The sequence below is a fragment of the Ctenopharyngodon idella genome, chromosome 3, assembly GCF_019924925.1.
Source record: "Ctenopharyngodon idella isolate HZGC_01 chromosome 3, HZGC01, whole genome shotgun sequence".
NCBI lineage: Eukaryota > Metazoa > Chordata > Actinopteri > Cypriniformes > Xenocyprididae > Ctenopharyngodon > Ctenopharyngodon idella.
Genome location: NC_067222.1, coordinates 49,024,968 through 49,051,405, shown reverse-complemented (window position 1 = coordinate 49,051,405; position 26,438 = coordinate 49,024,968). Strand labels below are relative to the sequence as shown.

General features: G+C 38.5%; 1 pseudogene; it reads left to right on the top strand.

The window, feature by feature from the left end:
• Positions 1 to 2,952: 2,952 nt before the first annotated feature.
• LOC127508844 (gastrula zinc finger protein XlCGF8.2DB-like) lies at positions 2,953 to 25,689 on the top strand (annotated as a pseudogene).
• Positions 25,690 to 26,438: the final 749 nt, after the last annotated feature.

The following is a 26,438-nucleotide window of genomic DNA, read 5'->3' as shown; positions in this document are numbered from 1 at the left end:
GTGCTGAATTAATGTTTAATGTTTGTCATGTGACAATACTGCAGCATACTACTAAAACATTATTTGTTACATAATAATAAGAACTCATCAATTAAATATTTACCATCTTATATTTTGCATAATTGGGGTTATTTAAACAAACACTGACAAAAACTATAGGCTACAAGTTTTAGTACTGGATTTTAAGTGATCACCCGGATTTATGAAGCCTTCACATACTCTCCTAATTATCGTAAATTCGAGTTTCCTCGGTAAAAAGTTGCACATGAACGTCCTCCCATTTCAATACTTGAATGCGATGAGCTCATAATTATGACTTAAGAAGTGAATTAATTTCCAATAGCATGTGAAACATTAGCATTTAAACTGCCTATATTGTATTTATATGAAGCCTTCACAGGCAAATTTGCTTTATGTATTTCCCCAGTGTCAAAATCAGGCACATATAAATGTCTGGAAACATGATTCCTGGCTGCATGTCAATATCCATGGATTACTGGAACAGGAACACTATCGAGTCCAACCTTTAGTGTAATCGTTTGTTTTACTTTTACGTTTGTTTGTTTTACGTTTGTTTTTTCACAGTTTCTCCTATTGAATCCAGTCATACAGCAGCTCTTTTGCCACTCAGTCCAGCTGAGGGAGCGTGTTCCGGCGGGAAAGTGACATCAATGCATACCCTCTATTGGTTTCACAAGCAGTGTGAATTGATTATACAATGTGATATTATAGTGCTTTATCTAACATTTATGAATGTGTGTGTCCACACAAAGGTGCATCTCATTTCGCACCCTATACCGTGAATCAGTTCGGTCTCTGGTAAGTTGTGATGGAGAAACTGAGATTTTTTGAAACTCTAAGCGAACTGAACCAGGTGTTTGTCAAAATGATTCACTCAGTGTTTCAAATCTATTAAAAAGAGTATCATGATCCTGCAATACCAGAGGCTGCAGTTTCAGGAGTTTTTAGTTTGTATACTAGCAGTTTTATAGCACTTATTATTAAATTCTGTATTTGTGTTTATTTTCCATAACGATTTACCTAAACAACCATTGGTAACCCTTTTGAAACATTTAACCTAATTTGTTTCTGTATATAAGCCCATATATTCTGGTTTTAAATTGAGTTTTGATGGAAAGAAAGGCCTTATTTTTTAAAGTGCAAGTAAGCCATTTTCTGTCTGTGCGAGATTTGTTTTTCATTAGCCGCAGCTCTTCTCATTTTGTGTGCGACCGACTTAAATTGCAGTAAAGGGTAAAACTGTAATCGGCCAACTAATCGATTATCAAAATAATCGTTAGTTGCCTCCCTAGTGGCAACACTGGTCCGGGCAATTGTTTCACAGTAGAAAACAACATTTAAGAGACGGAACAACAAAATTCACTTGTGTACGCGTAAAAACTAAGCATACTTTGGGCTTAAGGTGGGAAGATAAAACTGAAACTGCAGCCTCTGATATTGCAGGATTATACTATTGTGACTTACATCTGCTAGATGTAGCGGGAACACAAGCAAACTTTTACAAACCAAATGCAATGTTTTCATGAAAGTTTAATCCATTTAATGTAGTTTATAAATCATATGAAGTGTCAGTATGATTGTATTCTTTTATCAATTTGTAGTTCTGTTTTTTTTTTTTTTTTTGTCTAATCCGGTAATTTAAGGCCATTCACTATAGGGGCTTTTGCAACAGAGGAACCTTTTCATAGTTCCTAGAACTAGTAGCTGAATTACCCAGTTTTTGCAGTGTTTGCAACGCAGGAACTAGGAAGGATTTTGGCTCTATGAACTCCTTTTGGGGGAACTAAATTAGCTCCTACTTCAGAGTAGGGTCTAAACCAGCACTATAGGAACTATCAGTGACATAAGTGTATGTTGATTGGTCAAACGCATGTCAAACACCAGTACCCAGCATTTTTAAAAAGCTGTATAAACATATTTACTTCACAAACATGGAAAACAGTGTTAACGGCATGTACCGGTTGTCTGCAGCGCTGTGTACTTTTCTCAGCCTTGATGATATGCAATACTGAAAGTTGTCATAGAAGATTTCGTCTCTTAGCACCACTTTTTGCTCTTTCAGTCATGTAAATTATGCATTTACATTCCATTTCCGTTATCACGAAACCCTCGACACACAACAAACACAGCTCCAATCACGCCATCCTCCATCCACCGGTTTTTAGCGTTTGTAAATGCCGCGCTTAAAGGGATAGTTCACCCAAAAATGAAAATTTGATGTTTATTTGCTTACCCCCAGGGCATCCAAGATGTAGGTGACTTTGTTTCTTCAGTAGAACACAGATGAAGATTTTAACTCCAACCGTTGCAGTCTGTCACTCGTATAATGCATGTCAATTGGAACACAATCTATGAGAGTAAAAAAAAACATGCACAGACAAATCCAAATTAAACCCTGCGGCTCGTGACGACACATTGATGTCTTAAGACACGAAACAATCGGTTTGTGCGTGAAACCGAACAATATTTATATTGTTTTTTACCTCTAATACACCACTATGTCCAACTGCCTTGAGCGTGCGCACGGCATCCGGTGCGTGAGGTGTGTATGCGCTCTGGCGTAGTTTAAAGGATTAGTCCACTTTCAAATAAAATTTTCCTGATAATTTACACACCCCCATGTCATCCAAGATGTTCATGTCCTTCTTTCTTTGGTCAAAAAGAAATTAAGGTTTTTGATGAAAATATTCCAGGATTATTCTTATAGTGGACTTCAATGGTCTCTCCAAACGGTTGAAGGTCAAAATTACAGTTTAAGTGGAGCTTCAAAGAGGTTTAATCAATACCAGACAGAAAAAACGGAACTGGCGCCAACATGAACATCTTGGATGACATGAGGATGAGTAAATTATCAGAAAAATTTTATTTGAAAGTGGACTAATCCTTTAAACTACACCAGAGCGCGTACAGACCTCATGCACTGGATGCCGTGCACGTGCTCAAGGCAGTTGGACATAGCGGTGTATTAGAGGTAAAACATTATATAAATACGGTTTGGTTTCACCCACAAACCGATCGTTTCGTGTTTTAGGATATCAATGTGTCGTCATGAGCGCAGGGTTTAATTTGGATTTGTCTGTGCATTTTTTTTTTTTTTTTTTTTTTTTTTACTCTCATAGATTGTGTTCCCCTTGACATGCATTATACGACTGACAGACTGCAACGGTTGGAGTTAAAAATCATAATTTCTGTTCTACTGAAGGAACAAAGTCACCTACATCTTGGATGCCCTATGCGTAAGCAGATAAACATCAAATTTTCATTTTTGGGTGAACTATCCCTTTGAAGACGCTGTTGTCGGCTGCTTCACAGTTCCTATTCCCGGTGCGAATGCAACCAAGAACATGGCCTGGGGGAGAAATTATTTTTTTGGGAACTATCCTAGTGTCTAGTTCCTATAACTGAGTTCCTAGAACTATTCGGTGCGAAAGCCCCTTATCACTCTGACTGACTCCTTACCAGTGCGCTGACTACTGAACTAATGAGCTGATTGAGACACACCCGGATACTTACTTTGGATTTATTTTCGTTTCAGTTAAAGGTGCAATATGTAGTAATTTTGCAGTAAAATATCCAAAAACCACTAGGCCAGTGTTATATATTTTGTTCACTTGAGTACTCACAATATCCCAAATGTTTGCAACTATTTGTAAGTTGTGAGAAAATTGCAATTTTAACCAAGGCTCCGGGACGTGTGAGGAGTCGCCTGTCAATTGCGTCATACCCGCATTACCCTCGGTTTCCGGTTTTATTTTGTAGAAACCATGGAAACACCAAAGACGCTTTAATATTTACATGTTTTAATAGGCAAGGGAACAACTATTTTGTGAAGTAGCTAACATAGCATAATCAGATGCAGCTTTATTTTTAGTAACAGTAATACAGAATTTTCTCCATCATACAATACGTTTTAAAATTAATTGCATGCCATTTATCAACACAAGCCATCCAGCATTCATTAATATGATAATCTAAAATCGATCTAGCTTACTGCAGTGTGCAACAGTGTCTCACAGCAGCCGCCGAACGAACGCACAGAGTAACGTTATAACAGAGATGTTCACAAGTCTTTCAGCTAGAGTCTGAGTCAAGTCTAAAGTCATTTCATGCCTTATTGAAAAAAAGTCTCGTACTCAAAAATGCTATTTACAAAGTTGTTTTATATAGAGTGTTACGTGGCTGTGTATAGTTGTTTATTTTAAAGACCCATAGGTGGCGTTGAGGTTCTTGATTGGCGGAAGCAGTATGATGTCACAGAGTTTCTGGGATAAATGGCGACAATGGAGTCTCTCTCTGTGGTTCCCCTCGCTGCGGTTCCCCTCTCTGCGGTTCCTTTGATATCTCATCATCCGCTCTCATCGCTGTCTTGAGGCGTTTAGTCTTTCTTTTGCTATAGTTTAGTTTGCATCTTTGACCTTTTCATTGTTTTGTTCGATATGTTTTCTTTATATGGTTAATGTTTAATTTTAACAGTAACAGGTAGTGGAGTTACTTAAACAGGTCACTGTTTATTAATGTAGTAAGTATAGTGAAGGAAGCAGAGGCCCGGAAGATTCACTTCTTTTTGCTTTATCGGAAGCCAGGTAAGAACTATTGGCGAGAATAGCCAGGCAGACGTTCTTTGTTTCTTTTGCTGTTTTTCCCTACCTGCTTACTGTTAATTCTTTTGTTAATATTTGTTTGATCTTGTTTGCAACATTATTTGCAAACAAGATTATCGTCCTGAAAATTCACTATCAGTGTCTGTGGCTCTTGCATGTGTGCGGTCCATGCCCTTTATTGGAGTTACTTTATTTAACGAGCTGTTAACTCGGACATGGGCCGTAACATAGAGAAAACATATGATCTTTAGAAAATCAGGGATACTACTAAGATTCTAGGTGAACGTGTCTGCCTTTACCGGTCAAAATATGAAGTAAGTACATGTAAAACATGCAAACTTTTTGAAGATGAAAACTTAACTTGACCATAATGTAAACTTTTAACAAACAAACAAAACTCAGGGTTTAGACAATGAGTAAAGTCCTCCTGAATAGTGACTACTCGAAAACAGAATTGCACTTCAAAAATATCAGATTTGACTGGGTGTTTGCTGTGAGTCTACTGCGATTGGGCCGGATGATAAGGCCTCCATGACTGAACACCCTCTCAACTGGTGCACTGGTTGCAGGTGCTGCCAAGACCCTCATGCCCAAATTGTATAGCTTTGGGAAGTCCTTCATATGCCTACTCCAGAATTTCAAGCAGTCAGTCTCATCCTCTTCAGATGCTGCCTTGATGTATGCATTGAGTTCTGTCATACCGTTGTTGGTCACATACTTCTTTTGCTTTTTCTTGTGATAGCCCATGAAAAGTGCAGTCTTTGCTGGAGGTTCCTCTTGATCATCATTTCCACTGCTACTACCCTCAGGGACAGAGACCTTTTCCATCTCAGATATCACCAAGTCTGGGGAAAAAACAAAACAAAACAGGTTTTGTGCAAATTGCTCCAAGAATGATTATGCATTGTAGGATAGTTATTAAAATGTATAGTATACTGACATATTGTTAAAAGGCGTATTTTAAGTAGTAAGTGCTTACCCAGTAGTTTTTCCTTCACTTTCTTCTTTACATCTTCAGCTGCTAGCACATCATGGTCAAGCCAGAAGAGGCACAAGTTAGGGTCCAGTAGTGCAGAAACCATGTAGAGTGTTTCTGCGAAAGGATATCCTCCTGGATGTTCAGCTGACTCCTCCATTCCGACATTCACAAACATCCCCTTGAAATGATGCTTAAGTGACCTCTGTAGAACTTTCACTAAGCCAGTGAGGTGTCTGACTGAAGTTAACATCCTGGTGAGGTAACTCTTCAAGGATAGGACACATGGAAGAGCTGTACTTATTGTTACCAATTTTTCCCCCTGGGTCAGGTCAGTGGCTTGAAGAAACGGTCCCAATACTTCAATGAGCTCTTTCAGCTGACTAATTTCTCTGGGTGTCAGGCACAGTTTTTTATGTCCTTGGTTTTCCAGGAGAGTGCAGAGCTCTTGGCCATCCAGTTGAGTGACTGCCTACACAAGACGTAATGTGGAATTCCATCTGACTCACGTGGCAGAAGGGATACTACGATTTCCTCCATATTCTACATCAAATGCTTCCTTCAACCCACAGGAGGAGTGAAGAAGGCTGCAGAATTGAGTCAACTTTGCCAGTGAATGGTTCAAAACATTTGTCTCTTTTAATCCATCTCGAACAACCAACTGCAGCGTATGTGCAAAACACTGAAGGTGTTGTTTCCGGCAGTTGTTCTGAATGGATTCCACATCACTTTGGTCATTCTCTCTTACCTCTTCCCATAGACTTGGGTTATCCAGCTCATCTTCTGGACTCTCAGTTAAGTGTACCACAGGAAAACACACTGTGAATGCTTTTTTCATATTTGCAGCATTATCGCAGATTATATAATCAATCTTGTGTTTCAATTCAAATGTTTTGCAAATCTGTTCAAATTTATCACTGATTCTTTCTCCAGTGTGAGACCAGACTGTAGGAGAACAGACTGTAGTCTTGAACTGAACTCTGACTCCAATTCCATGAAATGGGCTGTCACCCCCATAAATCCACGCATGGGTTTGTCAGTCCAGATGTCAACTGTCAGTGAAGCAAAGTCAGTTTTCTGCAGTCTGGACTTTATATTGGCTTCCTTCTCTGCTGCTAGTTCACTTATCTATCTTGTCACTGTGCTACGGCTTATTGGACAGTATTTATCCACAACTGACAAAAATATCCTAAAATTTGGATTCTCTACCAAAGTTAGGGAGGTCCTTGATGATTGACTCTGTAATGGATTTTTGCCTTGGATATGTGTGGCTGTACAACTGCACTCCTCTTGTCTGTCTTAGATAACTGTCAATGCTGCTCTGTCTTGAGCTTACACTGGCTGCTCTGTCTTTCGTTTCACTGTACTCTCTGAACCTGCAAAAACACATGAAATTCTACATTGGATATATTTAATAAACGAAGTCGTTTTAATTTTTTATTATTAATAATTAGTTTACATTAATAATTATTATGATTTAGTTTGATTATTAGGATTTTTGCTCTGGTTTTAATAAAGTTCACCAAAAAATTATTACACGATTAAAAGTAACCATTGTAAAAGCAGTTCAAAACAATATGCCTGTTATAACAGAAGTATGACTTTACATTACATTACAAAAATAAAACATAAGAACATAAGATAAACAGAGGGGCATTATTTTACGTTTATACGCAATACGCGGTCCAACGTACGTCATGGAATTCTATGATAAAGGTCATATTTACCACTATACACGTGACAGAAAAATAACATCCACATTCTTTCTTTATTATATCACTAGTTAAGAATGAAAGACTCGAGTTGGTTTTAAATATTCACGAGTCCTTTTTGTCGAGTCAAGTCTGAAGTCGAATCTGAAGTCTATTAAAATGCGACTCGAGTCCGAGTCACTAACTCAAGTGCCCATCTCTGCGTTATAACATTTTCAACACACTCAAATGTATCTAATATGATAAACAGAGCTGTGTTACCTCATATTCATGACCAGAAAAGCGGAAGCGGTGCCGGCTCATGAGGCATGTGTTGCGCAATCGCTCCAGCAGCCTCGTTCAGCTCACACAACACTCGGTCCTGCTCTGCTTCATACTACAGTAACGTTAATAATCACATCCATGAACGTGATTTCTTCCCGAGTCCTATCCCAGTTCATTTCCACCGGCCGTTGAGGTGAAGACCACATGTCCCAAGATTCCGCGCTCAAACTTGGCGTCATCAAGCTACGCCTTTGTTTTGAATAGGCCTCTAGCAGACAGAAAATATTACATATTGCACCTTTAATTATTCTCATCTTAAACATGACAAATTGTTCAAACACACAGGAAAACTCCTGGAGAAGCTGAGATCCACGTGACACACTATTATAAAGATGGCGTTTATTAAAGAGGAGAGTGAAGACATAAAGATTGAAGAAGTATTCAGCGTGAAACATGAAGATACTGAGGAACAAACAGGTTAGTTTCATTTGATCCTCATTAAAATGTCGGCCTCTGCAGGAATAAATGATATTTTTGAAGAACGTCACACGAGTGTCCTAATTAAAGCAGTTTTATTTAACATGGAGCAGGTCGCCTTATGTGGACAGTTTATGTGCACTTTGATCTCTGAAACTTTGCAGATTTTTAGTTCTATCATATCCAGATAGCCCCTCATCACAGACCGTTGTTGAGATTTGCCTTTGAAAGGGTGCTTTACCAATATATAGTCCTTCCATTCGGACTGTTCCTAGGTCTGCGTACTTTTACAAAATGCGTGGATGTGTCCATCTCCACACTGAGACAGATGGGATTACGCATCCTGAACTACCTCGACGATTGGTTGCTTTTAGCCCAATCAAAGGAGGAAAAACACATGCACAGATCTCTGCTCCTCAGCCACTTTGGAAGTCTAGGGTTCAGGATTAACCTAAGCAAAAGCTCACTATCCCACAGAAAACAAATCTCATTCCTGGGTGCAGTGCTCAACTTGGCCCAAATGCATGCCTGGATTTCACCGGAGCGTTCTCTGAGAATGCAGATGTTGGCTGTGTCATTCAGAGTCAGGGACAGCCTTCCCCTAAAAACTTTTCAGAAGCTACTGGGCCTCATGGCAGCAGCCTCCTCAGTAGTCCCCTTCAGTCAAGTCAAGTCCAGTCATCTTCATTTATATAGCGCTTTTCACAATACAGATTATTTCAAAGCAGCTTCACAGTGATAATAGGAAAACTAATGGACAGAGTTTGTTTTGGCTTTACAGCAGCTCTGGGAAAAAGTTATTATTGAGCTAAAGTAGGATAGTTTAGTTGACACTTCAGGGCTGCGTTGTCGTCGTGTCTAGGTGCAGGTCCTTCATCTCTGGATACGACCTGGATCTGGCAGACTACGGTAAACCTCTGGATTAACAAAGAGAGAATTTACGGAGTAAGAATGGGATGTCATTAAAGTTTGTGTGCATGTAAAGGCAGACGTCCCAAAACTTTTGGTATGTGTGCACCGTACGGACACTCTAGACCAGATGCTCAGCCCAAATGAAACAAATCGTGGCTTTACTGTGGTAACACTAACTGTAACCATGGTATTTTGTCAGAAATGTAGGTTAATCTCATTTTATTTAATTATACAGACACATATTAAATGAGAAATAAAGGCCAAATTACACACTGTTTTTGTCATAAACTTAGTTTTGTGCATTTGTATTTATATTAAATGTGTTTATAGACTAAATACCATAAAGCCATTCTAGATACAGAAAAAATATTTTTAATTTTTACCATGTAGTGAGGTGCCATGTGTGATTTTACCTGTGGTGAAGTACTCGTTAATTCAAATGAAAATTCTAAATTTGTAATAATCTTTTAATTTCACCCTTTAAAAACAAGGTTGTTAATTAAGTTTTACATATATTTGTGTATTACATTTAAATCTGTGTCCCATCTCAAGCTACTCTACTGTCAGCTCAATCTTTTGTCAAATCTGTCATGTTTCCAAACAAAACATGAAGGGAAAAAAATAAATAAATAAATATATAGATAGATACATACATACATATACACACCCTGACAAAAGTCTTGTCGCCTATCCAAGTTGTAGGAACAACAAATAATAACTTGACTTCTAGTTGATCATTTGGAATCAGAAGTAGCTTATATGAAAGGCAAAGGCCTCTAGATTATGCTTATTTTACCAAAATAAAATCTCATCATGCCTTGATTTTTAATTATTTAATTAGGACAGAAAGGTCAGACTTTGCTTAGACAAAAGTCTTTTCACATCTTTAAAGGATTCAACCAATCACAGATTAGAGCATCACCTGTGACAAATACTGTAATTAACACATTCCCAGGTGTGTAGAAGAAGAACCCCAGCACACCCAACCTTCATTTGAAATGCATCCTGACCTCTGACAGCATGCCAAACATTCAACCACAGACCAAAGTGCTGATCATCAAGAGCCTGAAGACCAAGTCTCCTGCTGAGGTGGCCGACATCTTTAATGTATCTAAACGTCAAGTGGAGAGGATAAGAAAAAGATTTGAAGAAACTGGTGAAGTTCATGACAGGCCCAGGTCAGGCAGACCCCGTAAGACAACTGTTCAAGAGGACCATTTGTTGGTTCGACAGTCCAGGGCCAGCCCTTTTTCAACTGCACCATAACAACTGGTCACCAGAAACCCCTGTATCTACAAGAACAGTTTGTCGAATTCTGTCACGCAGTGGTCTCAATGGCCAAATTAGTAGGGATGCACCGATCCGGCTTTTTTTGCTTCCGATACCGATCCGATACCTGGAATTCAGTATCGGCCGATACCGATCCTATATTCAAGTAATAATAAAAAAAGTGCTAAATTGCCTAATAAATTGTATGCCTCACTTAGGGCTGTGACGGTCGGCATGACAACCGCACCACCGCGGTCGTGGAGTGTCACCGGCGGTAGTGTGACGTGTGTGTGTGTGTGTATATATATATATATATATATATATATATATATATATATATATATATATATATATAATCTCAAAGGTCGCGTTAACCGAAAATTTTCCGTCATTGATGGAATTTTGTTTAGCAGTGACGGAAAAAATCTGCAGTCTGTCCGTCATTTTGACAGATTACTGAGGCTAACTGTAATTCCCACCAATGTCCAGTTGGTGGTGAGTGCGCTCCAGTGTGGCAGCAGAGCGCGAGTTCAGTCTCCAGAATAAAATGAAAAGAATGCGTTTGATTACACGCACCCAGTTTGTCCATTTTATTATATATTTCAATAATTATACTTACATAATTAAGTTTCTAATCCATTTCGTTTTGTTTTAAATAGTTTGTTTTATTTTTCTTGCTGCTGACTATGAGTTTATGGTCAACGAATTTCTGAGGTATACGTGACATTGTTTGCAACACTGATTGAACTGACGTGATACAGATTTCGGTAAGCTACTGCAACTTTCAAAATATTTTTTGATTTTCATTCATGTTTATTTCCTTCTGTAAAGCAGTAAAGAGGAAGAGATGATCGCGTTCACTCATGATCCTCAAAAAGTGTTCAAGATGAAAACTGAAAAGTGACGCAGTCTTTACCTTTCTTTCCATAATACTTTCTTTTCATAATATAAATAAATGCATAGCCAATTTGTTTATCCTATAAGTTTGTGAATAAATATGAAAATGTGGACGAAATCAGAAACTATTAAATGTCTTATCATTAAAATATAAAAATGAAAATGATGCATGGTAATAATTATGACGGTATTTTTACGATATAATTACGGCGAAAGTCTAACGCAACCTCATATATCGAAAGTCTAGTGTAACAACTGTAAATAAACCAATAGCTTCACTAGATCGGTAGACATTCAAAATAAACAGGAGTCCAGCTGATTCCTTCATCCATGACTCATGGCTTGTTTTTCATGAATGTTCATATAACATAAACTAAATATATTTATATATAAATATAGGCTATACTATAAAATTAAAAGACATTTCTTTTAAATTTATAGCGGAGTTTTTTTTTTAATGAGGCAGCAACATATGATAGATAGGACAGAACAAAAAAAATGCTATTAACAATCTTTCATTGCGCAAAAGTATTATAATATGAACGGCTCCCATACAGAGCGGCACAAAGCGCTTATGCGCATCCCGTGTGCAGGATGATGCGCTTGAAGCATCATGGAGTCACAGCGCGCAGCGGCAGTGCTTCGCATTGAAAAGTTCAAAGCACAAAGTGAAGATATATTGATGCGTAGTGTATTACCGGTATCGTTATCTACAGATGAAGTATAATAATAGAAACATTGATTCATCTTGTAGAGAGTTTCATTGTGTTGACTGTCGTAACCGAACGCGACACGCAGTTTGAATGCTGAATTGAGAATGACTGACAGCCGCAGCGGAGGGAGGCATTTACTTGAACTTCAATTTAACGACTTAAATATTTATCTGTACCTCAAATTAAACTATGGAATGGCTTCAGAACACTTGGAATATAGTGCACAGAAACTTCCTGGTGCTTTTTAATGTTTTTGTGCCTTTTGTGGAGCCTAACAATAACACAGACTATGTATTACAGCCATATACTGATACGCACAGTATCGGATTTGGATCGGTGCATCCCTACAAATTAGTGCTCAGAAACCAGCATTAAACAGAAGACAACTAAAAAATCATGTTGCATTTGCCAAGGCCCACAGCTTGCAGGAAGGATGGACTGTGGAAAAGTGGCAGAAGGCTGATTTTTTTTCCGATGAATCATCTATTGAACTGTATCCTAATCGTCGCAAATACTGCAGAAGACCTATCGAACCTGCATGGACCCAAGATTCACACAGAAAACAGTCAGGTTCGGTGGAGGAAAAATCATGGTTTGGGGTTACATTCAGTATGGGGGCGTGCGAAAGATCTGCAGAGTGGATGGCAACATCAACAGCCTGAGGTATCAAGACATTCTTGCTGCCCATTACATTCCAAACCACAGGAGAGGGCAAATTCTTCAGCAGAATGGCGCTCCTTCTCATACTTCAGCCTCCACATCAAGTTCCTGAAAGCAAAGAAGGTCAAGGTGCTCCAGGATTGGCCAGCCCAGTCACCAGACATGAACATTATTGAGCATGTCTGGGATAAGATGAAGGAGGAGGCATTGAAGATGAAACCAAAGAATCTTGATGAACTCTGGGAGTCCTGCAAGAATGCTTTCTTTGCCATTCCAGATGACTTTATTAATAAGTTATTTGAGTCATTGCTGAGACGTATGGATGCAGTCCTCCAAGCTCATGGGAGTCATACACAATATTAATTCTTTTTCCACTGCACCATGACTTTATGTTCTGTACTGTACATTATTTCTGTTAAGTGACAAGACTTTTGTCTAAGCAAAGTCTGACCTTTCTGTCCTAATTAAATAATTAAAAATCAAGGCATGATAAGATTTTATTTTGGTAAAATAAGCATAATCTAGATGCCTTTGCTTTTCATATAAGCCACTTCTGATTCCAAATGATCAACTAGAAGTCAAGTTATTATTTGTTGTTCCTACAACTTGGATAGGCGACAAGACTTTGTCAGGGTGTGTATATATATGATAGAAAAGAAACCGGCCCCCAGGTGAGTCCACAACATAGAATCTGGCCCCCTTTTAAAAAAGTTTGGACATCTCTCAGGGCTCCAGACTGCGAGTAAATGGTCGCATTTTGCGATCTTTTTTTCTGCCAGTCCGACTAAATTTTGTTAGAGGTCGCACTGGTGCCACCACCACATTGCATAACAGATAAGAGCTGCCATTTTCATATGAGAAATATCAGACTGCAAACGGGAGGAGAGTGAAACGAAACAGCGGTACTCATTTGAGCTGTGCAGCACGGATCATTTATCAGCACTGAGCCATAATAGACTGAGCACTGTGAGCTCTGCGACACTGCTTACTACACACTGCTGGGAGATCCAGTGAGAAAGAGTTTGAATTCGCCGCAAAAAAATAATAACATCGCTGCAAAATCTTGTGGGAAGCATTGAAATTCAGCGCAGAATTGACCGTTTGCAAATACCCGTCCTCTTTAGTTACAGTTGCCACATCCAACAAGCCATGCCATTCTCACGCCACACATCATGTTCTCACGCAGTGAAAAATACATCACGGAGCAAAGAGGACACTGACAACGTGTCGACAGACAAGACAGAGCAGGTTAGATTTGATATGAATCAAAGTCTCAAATTTCAAATATTGTAATTTTTAAAGAAATGTAAACAATAAATACCATTTTGTGGCTCTTTAATGTCGTGACAGATCGCTGTAGCACCTCAGTTCAAGCGGCTCATGAACCGATCATCTCTTCCTACTAGTTCATTTATAGCATCAAATAAACATGACTGAATATCAGAAGGAATGTTGTTTCAATCTTGGAAAGACGTCATTACACACCATTTTTCAAGTTCAAGTCCACCGACGTTAATCTACTAAATCCCCTGACTGGTTTGTCGGACATAACGGTGGATTCAGCGTTATGATTGGTTAGATCGCCTGTCAATCAAACTCCCGGCAAATTTTTTTCAATTCTCTGCTGTAAACCACAGATATCAGATCAAATTGCACTGACATGGAAACTAGGAGAAACACTGTGCCACGAACAAGTTAAGGCTCTCCAGTCCACAAATCACCATGGATTTAATTTAGTAACGCTTACTAAATCCATTGTATTGTGGCAGAAATACTGCTTTTACATTATTAATTTCAGGATTCATGCAAAATTTTGAGATTGAAATATTCACACCCTTTAAGGACCAGTGCTTCACACTTTTTCCAGCACTTAAAAGCTCTAAATATGATCCAATTTTAATGTTATTTTTAATGTAATGATATGTAAAAGTAAAAGTTTAAAGATGAAGGAAAACTAACACTTCTAGGCAAACAAAAGCCGCTTTTCCACCATCAGGCCGAATGGTTCTCATTGTGTAACTGTTCTATTCAGTGCCGATCCGGGCCAGCTGGTACGGTTACGGTATCATTTTCCACTGTGGGGCTGATAACAGCTGCTCTTTGGAATGTAATACAAAAGCGTCAGTCAACGGTTTACTGATTATATGAGATGTAAATAACACCACTTTATGGAGAATGATTAAATATTTCTTTTAATTTTATTATTAATTTGTGTTTACTTCGCTCAAATAGAGCGCTTAGCCAGCAACAGAGAAACTGACATGGCACCAGACATGAGCGGCTACTTCACTTCACGGATTCTACCAGCTTGATTCAGCACGGTTCGACAACAGCACGTTTTGGGGTTCTCCTACAACAGCTTTACATGCATGCAAGGTTAAAAAACAATTAAATTTTCTCATAATATACATTTAATTTCACCTGAGTTTTCAATATTTTGTAAACGGTTCGTTTGAAGCAGTTCAGAGAATCAGTCTCTCTCTTTCCCTCCTTTCCATGAGCCTACACTGTTCTGATTGGTCAGATGGCCCAATCCTTTGTGATTGGTCCACTGCACACAACGCGTGCCCATTGCCATAACTGAATGACAGCTATCAATTCGCAAGACATTATATACAATGTATGGACAGAAAAGATCGATTTTACCGTATCAATTCGAGCCCGAGTCCGACGATGAAATGTCTTAAGTACTCGATCAACCTGAAACTGATTCGCAATCATGACTGGAGTACGACGTTTCTGTATGGTAAGTGTCACCTTAGTTATTTATAAGACATGATGGCAGCGTTACTGTTATACTTTATGTAGGTGCACCTGTGGGAACTGTATCAGAATGCCAAGCGAAGCTGAAAACCTCTAACAGAAGATAAACATTTAGGCCAGATGTGTACAGACTTTTTCGTCATAATTATTAACAAAGAAAAATGGCCATATCATTGTTTGACATTACAATGAGTGCTTACTGTTTACAGAGAGAATACTGAAACTAGTTAGCGTGGACTAGCATCTTAACATCCTATTTCAATACAGATAGAGCTCCACTCTACTGTAATAATAAAAACGTAGAGGAAAAAAAAAAGTTTGTTTTGTATGTTGTAAACTCCCACATTAGCCGAGCACAAAGGTGAATTAGCTGATAATGCATTAGACTTTGTAAACAAAAATTGTGCTCCATCCTTAATCATTACTCCAAGTAATAAGACAGACGAGCTGCATTAATCGACACATTTTTATTTTCAATATCAGACCCACATCTGAATAGCAGAACTACAAAAACGTGAGTTAGCCGGTTAGCAGGAGACAGTCTAGTGTGTACGTTACACAACATAACATACAAAACTACAAATTTTGAATGATCGCTAGAAAATATAAACATCAAATATTAATCATACTTACAGGTTGAGATTCAGAGGAACAAGCTGGTCTAAATAAACTGGCCATTGGTCCGTATTTTAAGACCAAGCGTTTTGTGAATCCTGCGTTAATCTCCCCGAGGTTTGAGGAGCAGTTGTCAGTAAAATGACGGGAACACAACAAAAGATTGTACTGCTGTGGTATTGTTGAAAAAATGAATTTTCCCTGGCGTCTACACGTGCAATAAGTGGGCGGGCAATATGCAAATGTTTCGTTGTGCCGTCACAACGAAACAGCTTGGGATTCGTTTCACAAACGACTCGTTTAATTGACTCAGAGTCGACTCTTACATTTGAGAGACAATAACTTTATATACAGTGCACTTTCAGATTTAAAATATTTTCATTCACTTAGAGCTACACTACATGAAAGGTAATTTTCAAAAATCCATAATAGGGGCACTTTAAAAAAAACAAACATGAAATTACCACTAGATGGCGGCAGAGGAGCACTTATTGACTCCCTAATATATGGAAGTCTCATGAAAAACAAAAACTTCTTCAAATTGTGACTGAATTACACAGAAAGCAAGTAAAGAGTGCTCCTTTTATAATCACTGAAGCTGTTGGTCAGTTCAGTACGGTACATTTAATAAGAGTAGAATTTTTACATTTTTCCCTATAAAAACATTACTGTTAATAAGTTAATTTTATCTGCATCTCAATTCACGCTCAGTGCTTTACTGTGAAATTTCCAATGAATAAACATGTAATATTATTTGTAACTGCACATATTAATGCAAAACAATAGTAATATGATTAAATTACCTTTATGATTAAAAAAAAAAAAAAACAGCGGCACCAAATCAGGTGCTGGCACCACCTTCTGTAGAACTTGGTGGCACCAGCGCCACTGCTCTCAACTGTTAGTCTGGAGTCCTACCTCTGCTCTAGACTGTGCATACACACTCTCTGGACTGAGCGAAGTAATGAAGTAAACAATGATTTAAACTCTGTTTTATATACACATTTAGATTAAATGTGCTACTCTCATTATTGGAGTTAAGCACTGAAATTTCATAAAATCATTATTCAAAACATTTTTTATATGAATTTAAATAGAAATATTTTAATTGGATGCGCTGCTTTTGAACACTTGCTGTGGCATGCTGTTTTAATGTTTTAACTACATCAAACATTGCTTGGTGCATGATAATCCTGCTTTAAATAGCAGAACTCATGTTCTGAGATAATATTTCTGTGCGAATAATGATCAATGATGCACACTTGAGCAGATCGCTTAACAACAGACAGTATAATGACGGACACCAAAGGACTCACTCGGTGATCGAACGGTCCATTGGATAGAAAGAAAGATTTTGAAGGGAAAGTTAAGATAGGGACTTTTTATTTTTAGATAAAATATAGGTTTTATTTTTTAAATGTCAGTGATGAGTCAGAAATTTATTTAAATAAGCCGGATGACACAGTAGGCTACTGTACAAACTCTGCTGCACGCAGCCTAATGGTAACCCCTTTCGTGGTCTTCCCAATATTAGGAAAAATACCATTGTATTTAAAAGATAGAATTTGAAGGAAACGGTAAGATATGCACATTTTATTTTTAAAATGTTCTGGTCAGTGACAGGACCAGTCAGACAATTATTTACATTGCAAAAAGTAAGGCCTATCTGTTTCCATTAAAAATCTATAAACGTCCTAAAATATATGTTTACCATATTGCACAAATTGCATAAATTTGATTTGTGTAAAGCTATTAAAATACTATTTGGCCAGAGGAAATGATAAACTCTTCTCTGAAAACTTTCTTTGAAATGTTTTTTATACAATTTTGATTGATTTATTCTAAAACAAGGCAAGGATACTGAATGATTTTTAGCAATGTAATGTGGCAGCACATGGTCCATATCTCATATTTTCTTAATGTCTTTACCGTTAAACATTGTTACATGGATTGTTACATTGTCACATGCATGGGAATATGCATGGAAATGATATGCAGATGACGTTATGCATAGTAAAAATAGGCATTGTAAACTCCATATTATTTCGGGAAGGACACTGGGTAGAGATGCATGTACGAACAATCTTCTGCTGACTGGCTTTTATAAAGGCAATTTAGTGCAGGTTCTGGCTTTTGTGCATATGCACACTTTTAGGATGAAATCTGGAAAGTTTTATACACGAGGCCCTGGTCCCCTCAAAATCGCCCCATCTGTATCAGTTGGGGTTAGAACTGTGCTCAGTATCCAGAAGGAAAGTACATTTACATTTAGTAGACTTTTTTTTTTTTTTTTTAATCCAAAATGACTTACAAAAGAGGAGAATAGTAGATTAGTAAGTGTAAGTATTAATGGGTCAAGTGTTGCCAAAAAAGTCTTAAGCAGTTTCTTGAAAATGGCTGAAGACTTAGCAGCTCGGGTTTAGTTAGGCACTTCAAGGTGGTGTTCACTTGCAGAACGCAAGCTTCAGAATGACACATAGGTCTGAAGTAATGAGTTTAGGTATAAGGATGCCGAGCCAGTGGTTGTTTTGTAGGCAAACATCAGTGTCTTAAATTTGATGCGAGCGGCAATTGGCAACCAGTGCAAGGGTGTGACGTGCACTCTCTTCTGCTCGTTCAAGACAAATCTTGCTGCAGCATTCTGGATCAGTTGCAGAGGTTTGACAGTGCATGCTGGAAGGCCTGCCAAGAGAGCATTACAATAGTCCAGTCTGGATAAGAGCTTGGACAAGGAGTTTGTGTAGCATGCACCGATAGGAAGGGCCTGATATTCCTAATCAGTTTTTGTAAGTTACTTAAAAAAAAGTAATTAATTACTAATTACATCATCAATGTTGTATTTAAAATACTTTTCTAATTACTCTGTCTGAAAAGTAATTTAATTACTCAATAAGTAACTTACTAATTACTTCATAAAATCCCTATAAACCTTGACCGGATAGACAATAGAAAGGAAACTCTTTTAGTAATTTAGTCAAACATGGAATAGTTTAGCCTTTTATAGCTTTTTAAAACATTTTAACTTTATTAAAACATATACTATAATACTTTTATTTACTTTATAATACTTACATTTTTTTTAGTAACAAATAGGGATGTCACTATGCGCCCTATGCGAAAGCAAGCCAGCCATTCGCTTCTGGACGGAACTGATGACAAAATGTTCCAAATGCCAGGAAGTGATGGCAGCACTTCTGGCCTTAATGGTGCGATCAGACAGCATGACAGTGGTAGCCTAAATCACCAGGAGGTACTTAGGTCTCTTCTGTTAAACAAGCTGGGATGCTGCATCCTTCTGTGGGCACAGCACAATCTTCACTCAGTGAGAGCGGTGCACATGCCAGGCTCCATGATCGCCAGAGCAGATATGCTGTTCCCGTAGACTTCACCCCCCAGATGGTTCGCATAATCTGGAGCTTCTTCAGGCACACAGAGGTGGAGCCTTCATGTCTTTCTTGGTAGGTCATGAACACAATCTCTGAGGCAAGAGTGCCCTCTACTAGGCGCCTATATGTTTAAAAATTGTCTATTTCTTCAGCTGGTGTTCAGCCTGGGATATAGACCCTCTGTCTTAAGAGATCATCTTGATACTCTCTTTCCTACAGGAGATGATGGATGGCGGACGTATCCCGTTCATGCTCAAAGTATACCTGTCAGCTATTGCATCGTGCCACACTCCTATAGCTGGCTAAATCAATTAGGAAAAACGACTTGGTCGTCAAGTTTCTCAGAGGGGCCAGAAGGCTGAATCTGCCTCGCCCCCACATGGTTCCATCCTGGGATCTGCCCAGGGTTCTGAGGGCACACAGAGGCCCTCCATTCAGGCTGCTCACGACGACCGACCTATGGCCTCTTTCGCTAAATTCTGCCCTTATGTCAGCTTTGGCATTGGACAAGCATGTTGGTGATTTGTAGGCTCTTTCAGTGGACGCATCTTGCCTCGAGTTTGTGCCGTATGACAGTAAAGTCTTCCTTAGACCATGAATGGGGTTTTTGTGCCTAAGGTGCTTTCCACGGTCTCCTGAGCACAAGTCATAAGGCTCACTATTCTCCCTTCCATTGTGGTCTGGGCCCTTAGGGTGTACATTGAGTGCTCTAGCCAGTTCTGGCAGTCAGAGCAGCTATTTGTGTGCTTCGGAGGCCATTCAAAGGGGCTGCCTGTTACAAAGCAGGGACTCTCTCATTTGAATATTGGACGCAATAGAGCTGGCTTTGGTTTTAGTTTTCACTGTTATGCTGATGATACTCAGCTCTATATTTCTTTGCACCCTGACGAAGCTTACCAATTCACAAAATTAACGGAATGCATAGCTGATATAAAAATTTGGATGACCTTCCTACTACTAAATTCAGAAAAAAAACAGAGATTATAATTATTGGACCAAAAACTTTTGCACATAATAACCTAGAATACTGTCTAACACTTGATGGCTGCTCTGTTAAGTCTTCATCGTCAGTCAGGAACCTGGGTGTGCTCTTTGATACCAATCTTTCATTTGAAAGCCACATTTCTAGCATTTGTAAAACCGCATTCTTCCATCTTAAAAATATATCTAAACTACAACATATGCTCTCAATGACGAATGCAGAACAGTTAGTTCTTGCGTTCATGGCCTCAAGGCTAGATTACTGTAACGCTCTACTGGGTGGTTGCCCTGATCACAAACTACAGCTCGTACAAAATGCAGCAGCTAGAGTTCTTACTAGAACCAGGAAGTATGACCATATTAGCCCGGTTCTGTCAACACTGTATTGGCTACCTGTTAAACATCGTATAGATTTTAAAATCTTGCTAATTACTTACAAAGCACTAAATGGTTTAGCTCCCCAGTACCTAAGCAAGCTCTTAACGCATTATAGACCTTCACATCTATTGCGATTTTAGAATTCATGTCAGTTGGTAATACCTAGAATATCAAAATTAACCACGGACGGTGGATCCTTCTCCTATTTGGCACCTAAACTCTGGAACAGTCTTCCTAGCATTGTTCGGGAAACAGACACAGTCTGTCAGTTTAAATCTAGACTAAAAACGCATCTATTTAACCTGGCATACACATAACACATTATCAATTTATGTTTTCAAATCCGTTAAAGGATTGTTAGGCTGCATAAATTAGGTCAGCCGGAACCGGTAACACTTCCTATAACACCAGATGTACTCGTTACATCAAAAGAATAATGGTATCTACGTTAATATTAGTCTCTCTGTTTATCCCGAGGTTTACGGTAGTCAGTCGGATCTGGGCCGTATCTAGGTGAGATCGAGGACCTGCGCCTAGACACGAACACAATGCAGCCCTGAAGTGTCAACTAGATCAGTGTTTCTCAACCACATTCCTGGAGGCCCACCAACACTGCACATTTTGCATGTCTCCTTAATTAAACACTACTAATGAGCTGATAACCCTAATCAGGTGTGACTCAAAGATCTAAAATGGGTGTGTCAGACAAAGGAGACATGCAAAATGTGCAGTGTTGGTGGGCCTCCAGGAATGTGGTTGAGAACCACTGAACTAGATCATCCCCTGTGAAGGTCTCATCAACACGACAGATCCTCAACAAACCGTCCCATACCGGCGTGATGAATACGATCCTCAACTAGATGGAACTGGAATAAATACTTTGACTGTTGCGATCCCAATAGGACTTATGAAAGCTGTCTGAATCATAATCATGCACTATTTGCTGTTGGCCAGAGGAGAACTGGCCCCCCTTGAACTGGAGCCTGGTTTCTCCCAAGGTTTTTTTTCTCCATTTTAACACCTGTTTGCCATCTGATGTCAGCTGTTGGAGTTTGGCTTCCTTGCTGCCGTCACCTTTGGCTTGCTTAGTTGAGGACACTTGACATTTGATATTCAGCAATGTTTTGATTTGCCTGCATTGACACCCTTGTATGCAAACTGAACTGAGCTGGATGATGACATCACTCTTTACTCTATAGATAAATTAACTAAATTAATAACTATCGATTCTTACAATGGAATGAATCAGTACTGAATGTACTTAAGCTGTACAATGACACCATTTTCTTTAAAAGCTTCTTTAATTATATACCAGTTATCACTGTAAAGCTGCTTTAACACAATCTGCATTGTAAAAAGTGCTATATAAATAAAGTTGACTTGACTTGACTTGCAGTGCCCTGTAAGGGACTGTGTCAGTAACTGACAAAATGCGAGTGAACCATATTGAAAGAGAACGTTTCGGTTACTAATGTAACCTTGGTTCACTGAGATAACAGGAACGAGCATTGGTTAGCTTGCTGTGCTACTATGCTTGCACACAAGTCAACACTCCTGCTCCTCAGTCAAAAAATTCTGCAGAAAATGGAAATCAGCGTGGCTTGAATAGGCAGTCGGCCCTGCCTGTTTTGGCAGGCTGAAATGCCATTTGTTATCTTAGGGAACCAACGTTTCGTTAGTAACCGGAAGGTTTTAATTGTTTTAAACCATTTACATTTACATTTACATTTATTCATTCGGTAGATGCTTTTATCCAAAGCGACTTACAATCACATTTATGATTGGTTTAAAACAATCTTTTTTAATCTTAATCTTTTTCTTTTTTAATATAATAGAAACAGATAGATCTACTTATTTATTGACTCAGCACGTCACTGACAAAACATTTTAAAAAATAAAACCCATATCTTATCTAAAAAATAAAGTCCATATCTTACCATTTCCTTCAAAATCTATCTGTAAATTACAATGTTTTTTTGTTTTTCAAAATATTGGAAAGAGGCTACTGTCTCTGTATAACCTGAATGTCTCCCTCATTTTCTTTTGATCCAATCGACTAAAAACGCATCTTAATACCAGGTGTAAACAGGGCCTTTGTTGGTTTAGATGTGTTGCTTTGTGCCATTAAACTAGGGTTAACTTGTATTTGTTTTTGTTTTGCTTTAGATCTGATGCAGCTGAAAGAGGAGAGTCAAGAACTGAAGGAATTTGAAGTGAAACATCATTATAAGAAAGATCATGATTTCAGAACTGGAAAAAAATCTTTTAATTGCTCAAAGAAAAAAAAGGTTTCCTCACGAAAAAGAGCTCTGAATACAGAAACTATAAGTGACTTTACCTGCCAACAGTGTGGAAAATGTTTCACCCAAAAAGCAAGCCTTAATGTCCACATGAGAGTTCACACTGGAGAAAACCCATTCACCTGCCAACAGTGTGGAAAGATTTTCAGTCGAAAACAAAACCTTGATCTCCACATGAGAGTTCACACTGGAGAGAAGCCTTACACCTGCCAACAGTGTGGAAACAGTTTCACTCAAAAATCAAGCCTTAACTTCCACATGAGAATTCACACTGGAGAAAACATATTTACCTGTCAACAGTGTGGAAAGATTTTCAGTCGAAAACGAAACCTTGAAGTCCACATGATAGTTCACACTGGAGAGAAGCCTTTCAACTGCCAACAGTGTGGAAGCAGTTTCACTCATAAATCAAACCTTAATATCCACATGAGAATTCACACTGGAGAAAACATATTCACATGTCAACAGTGTGGAAAGATTTTCAGTCAAAAACTTAACCTTGAAGTCCACATGAGAGTTCACACTGGAGAGAAGCCTTTCACCTGCCAACAGTGTGGAAACAGTTTCACTCAAAAATCAAATCTTAATGTCCACATGAGAGTTCACACTGGAGAAAAGCCTTTCACCTGCCAACAGTGTGGAAACAGTTTCACTCATAAATCAAAACTTAATGTCCACATGAGAATTCACACTGGAGAAAACTTTTCACCTGCAATCTGTGTGGGAAGAGCTTCGCACACAAACGAAATCTACAGATTCACATGAGAATTCACACAATAGAGAAGCTGTTCGCATGTGATCAGTGTGGAAAGAGTTTTTCACACAAAGGACAGATTAAAGTCCACATGAGAACTCACACTGGAGAGAAAACCATTCACTTGATTGGTGTGGAAAGAGCTTCACAGACAGTAAACGCCTTAGGAAACATGTAATAACTCACACCAGAGAGAAGCCTCACATATGCCTTCACTGTGGAATGACATGCTTAAGCAATACAAGCCTTGAGATTCACATAAAAAGTAACACTGGAGAGAAGCCTTTCACGTGTGATGTGTTTCACATATTAAAAAGTCTTTAAACATCATTTGCAAACTCATTCTGGAAAGAAACTTAAAGGGGTTATGAAATGGATTGTTTTGTATTATAATGTTTCCTGGGGTGCACTTATAATGCTAATGCTGATTTTTTTACATTATTTTTTTGTCTACTGTGAGACTTAAGTGTAAACACCGACTGCTGTGATTGGCTGACATTTTTGCAATTGAAATAAATTCTACATGTGGATTCCTTTCAAATACTTTTACCACATTTTTATTATTACAGCTGTCGAAATTAACGCATCATGAAATGTTTTGATTATTGCATTATATTTAAAACTGTTCCTATCACTTGGAAGGTTGCAGAGATGAACATTGAGCAGATAACAAACGGTCTGTTGATCGCGTAAATGCAGTAATCTTGTCATTGCAATGCAATTTCTGCACTCTCACAAAATGCTTTCACCATATATAACAATGCAAATGATTTAAATACAGTAAGATATTCATTATGTAGTCTAAGAGCATCACTATAACAGAAGTTTTGCCAAGTCGTGCTGCGTGATTGTCAGCTTCACCCGTTATATGCCAAAAGACCAAGGAAAATTAGATTTCTCATGTCATGACCCTTTTAAATGTTCTAAGTCTGCCAAGAGATTTAGAAAAAAGCAATTTCAAAAATCACCTGTACCTGTATTTTGTGGGAAAGTTTTGCCATCATGCTTGCAGATAAACTTGGCTTGGCTTTTTCTTTAAATGCCACCAGCAAATATTTGTAAAATTAATTTTAATTTCATTTTACACAATGTAAATGGATAAATTACCAATAAAAGGACATTAATGGAATAAAATAATGAAAAGTATTAGATTCCTCTTTGAATTATTTGATTTCTCTTTAGAGAATTCACAGGTAAAGTTATGGTTTCAGTTGTGACTTGAATATGCCTACGGTTGGGCGTAAAGAAGCATATGGGTAGCAATATTCAATTTGAAATGTAATATGCAAAATGGCAATGCAGTATGTAAAATAAGCAAAATAATTCAAAGTGAATAATATTTTCATGATCACCAGCTAGAGTGCCCTTGATGGCCACCAGAGGGCACTCACCTCAGACTATTGCCTTACTATCATGGACTCCATTTCCCTTAACCCACTGCCTAGACAAATCATCCATTAAAACATTCAGCTGTTGCTCATTAGCTTGTTAGTTTCTACCTATATAAACCTGGTTCTTTCAGTCACTCATTGTTAGGTAAGTCTGTTGTACTGCATTTCTGAGCCTTGTTTCCTGTGTCTTTGTTATTTTCCGTGTTCCCTGGATTGCCTTGTTTTTGTCTTAGCCCTGGACATTATCTTTGTTTGGACTGCTCACCTGTGTATGACAATGATGTGCAAATGAAGCCCCATGAGCAACTGAGGCTATCCCCTCATTGTTCCGGGAAAAGATTCAAAGCTTCGAGAGTGTCGAAAACAGCGCCATCTGGTGTTTAGTAAAAAATAAAACAGCCAAAACCCTCTGAAAGAAGCTTCGTCGGACGAAGCGAGACGTCCAGCAGCCACCACACATTCCACAGTTTCATGTTATGTGCTCAAATAAAAGCCTAACAGTGCGTGTGTGTCGTGTGTTGAATTTCTGTCTGTGATAAATTCATTTACCCATTAAACTGTGGCATTTAATGCCAGTATGAATATCAATATGATGTAACAGAAGAACAATGTAGCCTACATATCTTATATGAATTGCATATGGCAAATATTTTATTTTCCTGAAATAATTTGTATTCTTCATATTACTTGTATGACTGCATATTTAAAAAATATTATTGAATAAGTCTGAATAAAAACCTACTCGTAAAGTAAGATCTGGGGGTTTGAACATTCCAACACTCAAAGTGAACATGATTGGACAGAAAGTGAGGCTTCGTTTGTCATTGGTTACGTGATTTCAACGCTACCAACACAAGCCTCGAATCAAGGCTTCATCTGGCACACCCATTTATGCTCAGCACAAGCTCCGAAGCCTCGGTTCAAATGTCACATCACTAGTGTATGACCTTTGCCTGTTTTTTGACTCTGTCTTTGGATTAACCCATTAAACTGCATTTGGATCCTCAACCATTCAAACCTTGGAGTCTCCAGCATTCACGGGTGCCTCGCCAGAGTCTTCAGCCATCATGGATGCCACATCTGTGTTCCCGGTCGTCATGAACACTGCACATGAAGACGTTAAGGCCTTCCCTAGTATGCTCTTGAGATTGGCTTCAAGTCTGGAGGACACACTGTTGACATCGGTGCGAGCAGCTGTCATCTCAGTAGTAATACTATAATTAATCTGGTGCAACTTCACATGCTTAACAAGGTGCATGGAATAAAAACAAAGCTATTTATGGACAATACCAGCAACACTTGTGGAGATGGAAAAATGGAGCTAAAAGCTAAAAGATCAATATTTTATTTTGCCAATGCATTTCGGCA